At 35.4% G+C, this 8202-nt stretch overlaps 1 pseudogene; it reads left to right on the top strand.

The window, feature by feature from the left end:
- The window catches only part of LOC102992988 (olfactory receptor 1440-like), a 12097-nt pseudogene extending 4809 nt beyond the window's left edge, over nt 1–7288 (top strand).
- The last annotated feature ends 914 nt before the right edge of the window (nt 7289–8202 follow it).

Raw genomic sequence — 8202 nt, 5'->3', positions numbered from 1 at the left:
GCGGAGCCGGTGCCCCGAAGCGGGAGAGGCCACAGCAGTGAGAGGCCCGGGTAAGGAAAAAAAAAAAAAAAAAAAAAAAAAAAATTCCTATCTAGTCCTGCAAGTGTGATTGTTTTCCAACATTAAAGAAAATCCATCATGGTTTTATATTGTTTGAAGATGTATGCACTAATAGAAATAAATGATAGCCCTATTATTTGGAATCTTAATCTTAGGTTCTGACAAAAGTTGTGGGATTCATTCAACAAATGTGTGCCCCTCCTCTAGAGTATGTCAGCCATTGGAGGTGTTACAAAAAAATAGGTGCTGATTATGGTTTTGCTTTCTTAAGATATAGCTACATTCAACCATTCTGCTGCCTTTCAAAACAATAGTTTATACTCTAGTAACAAAATCTCATTTAACATATTTATTCTTTAGAGCAGTGGTTTTCAAAGTTGTGTGGTTGGAACCAACAGCATAAGCATCACCTGAGAAGTTGTCAGAAATGTAAACTCTCAGACACCACTCAGATCTATTATATTAGAAATTCTTGGAGATGCGGACCAGTAATCTGTGTAGTAACAAGTCCTCAGGGTAATTTGTATGCACACTGCAATGTGACTACATGTTGAAATCATTTGTGGAGTTTTAGCAAATACTGATGTCTGGCTTCCAGCCCCAGAGATGCTGGTTTAATGGGGCTTTAAAAAGTGCACCAAGTGATTCTATAACATACAGCCATGGTTGAAGCTCTTCTTAGAGGAATAATTTTCAGGCTGAGACAACTGAGCTGCAGAAAGATTAGAAGGAAACCTGTGCAAGTCATTCCCTCCCCTGTCCCCATATTACAACAGTATAGGAAAGCAAGACATTGAAGAGTCTATTTGGATGAATTTGGGTAACTTACCCAGATGCAGGACAATAGGCAAAATAAAATGCAGGAGGCTCCTATCAGTACTTTGTCTATTTTTCATTTTCTCCCTCTCTCCAAAATTGTAGAAATTGATATTTCATGTGAGACTACTCATGAATTCTTTAGTTACATTCCTGGCATAGGGTTGTAGTGGGTTGAGAACCCAGATATAAACTTTAAAATTTTCTATTGATTATGTTTTTTGTACTATTTTATTTATTTACTGTATCTACACAAGGCTAAGATTTTAAGTAAAGTAGTATTTACCATCAAATTATTCTTTCCATTCCTTTTGTAGGAGGTTTACACTCATCTTCTGATAGATTTTTTGAGAAGAGCTAGTAGGCACCATGCCCTCTGTATTCTCTCATGTTTAAAAATGTGTATACATTTGCTTTCACTCCTGAAGGACATTTGGTTGGGTACCAAATTTTTGGCATCGGATTTTCTTTGCTCCCAAATCATTTCTCTCTTCTGCTGTTAAATCTTAAATGGGCAAGTCTCCACTGATATCCCCCAACCCCAGGTAACTCGATATTTTTCTGAATGCTCAAATGATTTATTTTTCTAAAAAAAAATCAATGTGTGACCTTTTGGTGACATGGTACATTCATTAGATTTGTGGCTTTAACTCTTCATTACAGGAAACTATCACTGAAATATTCTTTTAGTACGTTTCCTTTCCCCTATTTTGGTTTGTTTTTTTAGGGACACCAACTTTATATATGTCTTCCGGTTATATTCTTGGTAATCCTGTTTAACTCTTTGAATATTTTACTTACTATAAAAAAGCCTATTCTCTCTGTCCTTTACTGAGTTTTCAGCAGTATATTGTTCCTTTTTGCTGCCTCCAACTTGAACTTCTGTGATGGTGATTTCTTTCCTTCCTCTTCATAACTGAGCTCTGCTTCTCACTATTCATCTCCTGTTATTGCTTTTTTTCTCCACTAAGCCTTTGTATCTATTCTTTGAGTTTTTCTTTTAAAGAACATTTTTTCTCTAAGTATCTTTATTTCACAATATGTTTGACCAGAATTTCTATCTGCTCTGGGGGCAACATTCTCTTGGCATATTTTCTTCTGTGTCTGTTATTTATTATACATTTTTTTATATTACACATTCTTATTACATATTAAGAGCTGTTTTCCCAAGTATTTGTACCAACTTTCACTCCAATAAGGAAGGAATGAGAACTCTGTTGCTGCGTGTTTTAGCCAACATTCAATATTGTCCTACTTCTTAGTTTTTGCCAAAAAGGTGGGTGTAAAATTGTATCTCATTGTTTTAATTTGATTTTTCCTGATTATTAATGAGATTTCATGTTATTTAATGTTTCAGTGTCATTTGTTCTTTCTCCTGAATTTCCTATTAATATATTTTGTCCATTTGAAGATTTAATTAACTTTTTTTGATGCACAGAGGTTCACTATATATTCTAGATACTAATATTTAACCAATTATTTTTGTTAAATTTATTAATACAGTTAGATTTATCAAGATAACTTCCTCAATTGTCTGCCCCTTTTATGGCTTAACAAATCCCTTCCTTCTCTGAAGCCATAAAACATTCTCCTATATTTGTTTATAAAAGTTTTACACATTTCAAAATGTAATCCACTTGAATAGATTTTTGTGAATAATGCTAAAGAGGGGTTCAATTTAATTCTTTTCTTTAAAGGAAATGATTGTCCCACTATTATTTATTGAAAATTCCATTCTTTGTCCACCTATGATGCCACCTCTGTAATCTATCAAGTGTCCCTAATTGTTTAGGTCTTTTTCTGGACACTTACTTATGTTCCATTGATAAATTTGTTTTTCCTTATGCCAGTACAAAGTCTGAATTTATATAGCTGCATAATAATCTTTGACGTCTGGTAAGGCAAATCCACCCACCTAATACTTATTTCTCAGGCTGTGTTCTCAGGCCTTGTTTCTGCTTTCACTTAAAAATATATATATTTATTTATTTTTGGCTGCATTGGGTCTTCATTGCTGTGTGCGGGCTTTCTCTAGTTGTGGCGAGTGGGGGCTACTCTTCCTTGCGGTGCACGAGCTTCTCATTGCGGTGGCTTCTCTTTTGCGGAGCACAGCTTTTAGGTGCATGGGCTTCAGTAGTTGCAGCACGCGGGCCCTAGAGCACGTGGGCTTCAGTAGTTGCGGCATGCGGGCTCAGTAGTTGTGGCTCTCGGGCTCTAGAGTGCAGGCTCAGTAGTTGTGGTGCATGGGCTTAGTTGCTTCACGGCATGTGGGATCTTCCCGGACCAGGGCTCGAACCCGTGTCCCCTGCATTGGCAAGCAGATTCTTAACCACTGTGCCACCAAGGGAAGCCCTGCTTTCACTTTTATTTTAAAATCACATTCCCAAGTTCCCCATATTCCACACAAACCTTTAGAAATTCATTTGGAATTGCCCTGGGTTAATTTGGAAATAACTGATGTTTCTAAAATATTGAGTCTTCCAATCCATGAACATGGATTATTTTTCCATTTATTTAGGTATTCTTTGAGGTTTATAATTTTGTCCATCTGGATGTTTCTTATCTTTTGTCAAATATATTCCTGGGTATCATTTAAAATGGTTTCTTTTTGTTAAAATTTCCAGCTGTTTTTGTTGCAGTTTAAACATTAAGTTGATTTTGAACATTGTTTTTTTGTATATATTGGTTTTGCTAAACTCTCTTTAATTCTAATGACTGATCTGTATATTCTTTTGGATTTTCTATATAGACATTCAGATATTCTGGGAATAATTATTAATTCTAATAATTGTTATATAGTTTCTTTTGGACTTTTTACAAAGGTAACTAGATCTCCTGGAGGTAATGAAACATAATTTCTTTATTTTTTTATCCTGAAAAGTTGAAATTGTCATAGTTGTTGATGGCAAAGAAAAATGGTACAACCAGATGAATTGTATGGTATGTGAATTATATCTCAATAAAACTGTTTTAAAAATCATACACTGGAGAAAAGTTTTGACAGTTTCTTTTAAAGTTAAAGGCACATTTACCATATAACCTAGCAATTCAACTCCAAAGTATTTACCCAAGAAAAAGGAAACATATGTCTATAGAATGGTTTGCCCACACAGATTCATAAAAGAGTTATTTATAATAGAATTGAATTAGAATTAGAAACAATCTGAACGTCCATCAACCAGTGAATGGATAACCACATTGTGGTATATATGTACAATGGAATATTACTCAGCCATTAAAAGTGACAAACTACTGATGAACCCAACTACCTGGATGAATCTCAGAAACAATATGTTGAATGAAAGAAATCAGATATAAAAGAGTACATACAATTTGATTCCACTTATTCTGAAGATCTAGGGAAGGCAACCCTACCATAGAGGGACAGAAAGCAGATTGGTTGTTGCCTAAGACAAGGAGTTAGCAGAGAGGATTGACTGAAAAAAGGCACAAGGGAGTATTTTGGAATGAAGAAAATGTCTTGATTGTGGTGGTGTCCAAATGGGTGAACAAATTTGTCATCTGCACACTTAAAACTGATACATTTTATTATGTGTAGATTATACCTCACTAAAGGTGATTTTTAAATTTGATTGTTTTTCTACCCTTGTTACACTAGCCAGAATTTTTGAAGCAAAGATTAATAAATTATGTGATGGTGAGCTTTGTCTCCTTGTTTTGACCCTTAGGATAATGCTTTCAATATTTTGACAATGAAGGTGTAATTTGCTGAGGTTGTTTATAGGATAATCCTTGACAAAATCAAATTACTTCTCTACTTTGCTAGTTTTCAAAAATCATAAATAAATTTTTGAAGATTTATCTATTTAGGTCATTATATTGCTTTCTTCTTTAATCTAATAATGTGGTGAATTTCATTAGCTAATTTTCTAATTTTAAACCAACCTTGCTTTTCTGGAATAAAACCAACTTGGTCATGATGTTGTATTATTTTTATATAATGTTGGATTTAGTTTGCCAAAATTTTGTTTAAGATGTTTCTAATCTGTGCTCATAAGTGAGTTTGGTTATATTATTCCTTTATTACTCCATCCTTGTCAGGTTTTGGTATTAAGTTATGATCCCACGAAATTAGCTGGAAATTGCTCCAAATTTCCATATTCTGGACAATTTTGTGTGTAATTGGAATCATTGTTTTCCTTTAATTCTTGGTACAACATTTGGGCCTAGAGTTTTCTTCATAGGAAGATTCTTACTATTGATTCAATTTTTTAGTTTTGATGAAATATTCAGATTTTCTATTTTCACTTGAGTCAGTTTTGGCAAGTTACGTTTTCCTGGAAATTTATACATTTTATTTTAGTTTAAAAATTTATTGACTTGAAATTGTTTAGAGTATCCTCTTATTACCTTTAAAGCATCACCAGGATCTAGAGTCATATCCTCTTTTCCATGGTTTACATTTTTTTGTTTGGTGTCACCAGGTATGTTAAGAATTAACTTCTGATTTTCTTGTATTATTTTGAAATTCTTTATACCTAATTAAAAATTTTTTGGCCTTTCCTAACTACTGTCTAAGAATTATGGTCAGATCATTTGTTTTCAGTCTTTCATCTTTTATATGCATTGAAGATAGCTATAACCCTCTAAGTAATTTTTAGTTAAATCCACAAAATTTGTTAAATGTTCTCACCACAAAGAAGAAACGACAATTCTGTGACATGATAGAGGTGTCAGCTAAAGCTATAATGGTAATTATATTGCAATATGTAAATGTATTAAATCAACACATTGTATACAAATATTTTCTAATTTTTACTACAATTTATTATTTAACTTCTGAATAGTTTAGAAATATGTAATTAGCTTCCAATTATGATATTTCTCATAATTGTTGTTACTGATTTCAAATTATCACACTGTAGTCAGAGTGTTATCTATATGACCAACCCTTTAAAATTTACACTTTAAAAGTTTCTCACAAACCAAATGAATGCTTCAAAACGATATTAGAAAGATATTCCCTATTGACTACACTTAATACAATACTTTATGCATGGCAGGCACTGTATGTAACAGACCTAATTTAACCTCAAGTAAACCTTGTAAGTTCTATTATAATTATTTTCCTAGTTTTCAGACGAAGTAAATTAAGTAGAAAAATAACAATCTGTTTAGAGTCATAAAGCTCACAGCTGGCAGAGTCATATCCCAGAACAGCTATGTGACATCTGAGGCCATGCTTTTAGTCACTAAGCTAAACACAGGAGTTATAATCCCATTAATAATATCCTAAAATTTCCCAAGTATCTTTCAAGAAGGGCTTTCCAAATGTCATTAGACTTTCTTTTGTCTTTGTAAGAGGTTGATGGGTTAATAATGAAAAGTATAATATCTTGTTTTCTATGTGGGAAAATTGACACACAGAACCATTATTTAGGGGCAAAGTTAACCAGGGTCATTTCTTCTAAAATAGTTCAGTATTTCTCTTGATTCTGTGTTCAGTGTGGGTAGAAGGCAATTTCTTCCAATAGAAATTAGGGTGACAGTTGACAAGAGATTTATTCCCTTCTTTTCCTACAGATCCTAGGATCACCAGTACGATAGCTGGGGGAGGGAACAGTACAACGATCACAAAGTTCATTCTCTTGGGATTCTCTGAATTTCCAAAGCTCACCACTGTCCTCTTTTCAATATTCCTAGGGATCTACCTCATGACAGTATTCTGGAACGTGGGCCTCATCAACCTTATCAGGATGGACTCCCATTTGCACACACCTATGTTCTTTTTCCTCAGTAACCTGTCCTTGCTGGACATCTGCTACGTTTCTACCATAGCCCCCAGAATGCTCTCAGACTTCTTCAAGAAACATAAATTCATCTCGTTTATGGGGGTGGACCATGCAATACTTCTTTTTCTCTAGCCGGGGTCTAACTGAGTGCTGTCTCCTGGCAGCCATGGCTTATGATTGTTATGTTGTCATTTGTAATCCTCTGCTCTACACAGCCATCATGTCCTCCACCCTCTGTGTGAAGATGGCGGCAGGATCTTGTATAACTGGATTCTTTGGCTCATTTATTCAATTGTGTGCCTTACTTACTTCAGCTCCATTTCTGTGGGCCAAATATCATCAACTATTTCTTCTGTGACCTGCCCCAACTGATAATCCTATCCTGCTCTGACACCTTTTTCTTTCAAGTCATGACATCTGTGCTCACAGTGATCTTTGGGCTCACATCTGTCCTGGTTATCATGATATCCTATGGTTACATTGTTGCCACCATTCTGAAGATCACTTCAGTTGAAGGCAGGTCTAAGGCCTTCAACACCTGTGCTTCTCACCTGATAGCAGTGACCCTCTTCTTTGGCTCAGGTATCTTTGTTTATATGTATCCTAATTCTGGTGATTCCCTGAGCCAACAAATTGGCATCTGTCTGGACTGGAGTTGAGAAAGACAAATAACTCCCTGGGACTTCCCTGGTGGTGCAGTGGTTAAGACTCCATGCTCCCAATGCAGGGAGCCAGGGCTCGATCCCTGGTCAGGAAACTAGATCCCGCATACATGCCGCAACCAAGAGCTCGCATGCCACAACTAAGGAGCCCATGTGCCGCAACTAAGGAGCTGGTGAGCTGCAACTAAGGACCCTGCCTGCCACAACTAAGACCCGGTGCAACCAAGTAAATAAATAAATATTTTTTTTAAAAAAGAAAGAAAAATAACTCCCTAAATGTTGCTCATTTTGCCTGGTGGTATCCTTAACAATTTTATGGTCAGATAATTATGATTTCCGATATATCTGCTTGGAGTCAACATCATAGCCAGCAGAGATGCTTCATTATGTAAAATTTAAAATCTCTTCAGTTATGAAAACCATAATCCTCTGAAAAGAGGGATATGGCCCTTAAATAAGAAGAGCCTATTTACACAGAAGACCAGGACTCCTTTTATTCTGACCTTCAAATTATCTGTAGGATATGGGTATATAGGACACATATCCCTGTGCAGGAATTTCTCATGAATGACAAAGGTTCAGAGATTAATTAGTCATGACAGAGGCTCAGTAATTAGACTCCTGGACAGTACTGTGTGTTTCTCTTTTTGTAACTACACGAGATTAACATTTTAGTCTTGGTGATCATTATGTTTACATAATTTGCAGCAGCCCCTGGTTTTTCAGGTTTTACTTGATACCGTCTCTGTCACCACAGGTACTTGGGGGGGAAATACAAACCTGTAAACTCCATAAGCATATGTCACTCTCCTTTATTCTCATAGCTGTGACACTTGCATCTTTCTTTTGGGGATCAAGGACTCATACCATCCCAAATAATAGATGAAAGACTGAAGCTTAGAGACTGTAGT

Source organism: Physeter macrocephalus, chromosome 16 (genome assembly GCF_002837175.3).
Source record: "Physeter macrocephalus isolate SW-GA chromosome 16, ASM283717v5, whole genome shotgun sequence".
NCBI lineage: Eukaryota > Metazoa > Chordata > Mammalia > Artiodactyla > Physeteridae > Physeter > Physeter macrocephalus.
The sequence above is the reverse complement of the archived record's forward strand: the minus strand, read 5'-3'. Positions and strand labels throughout refer to the sequence as shown.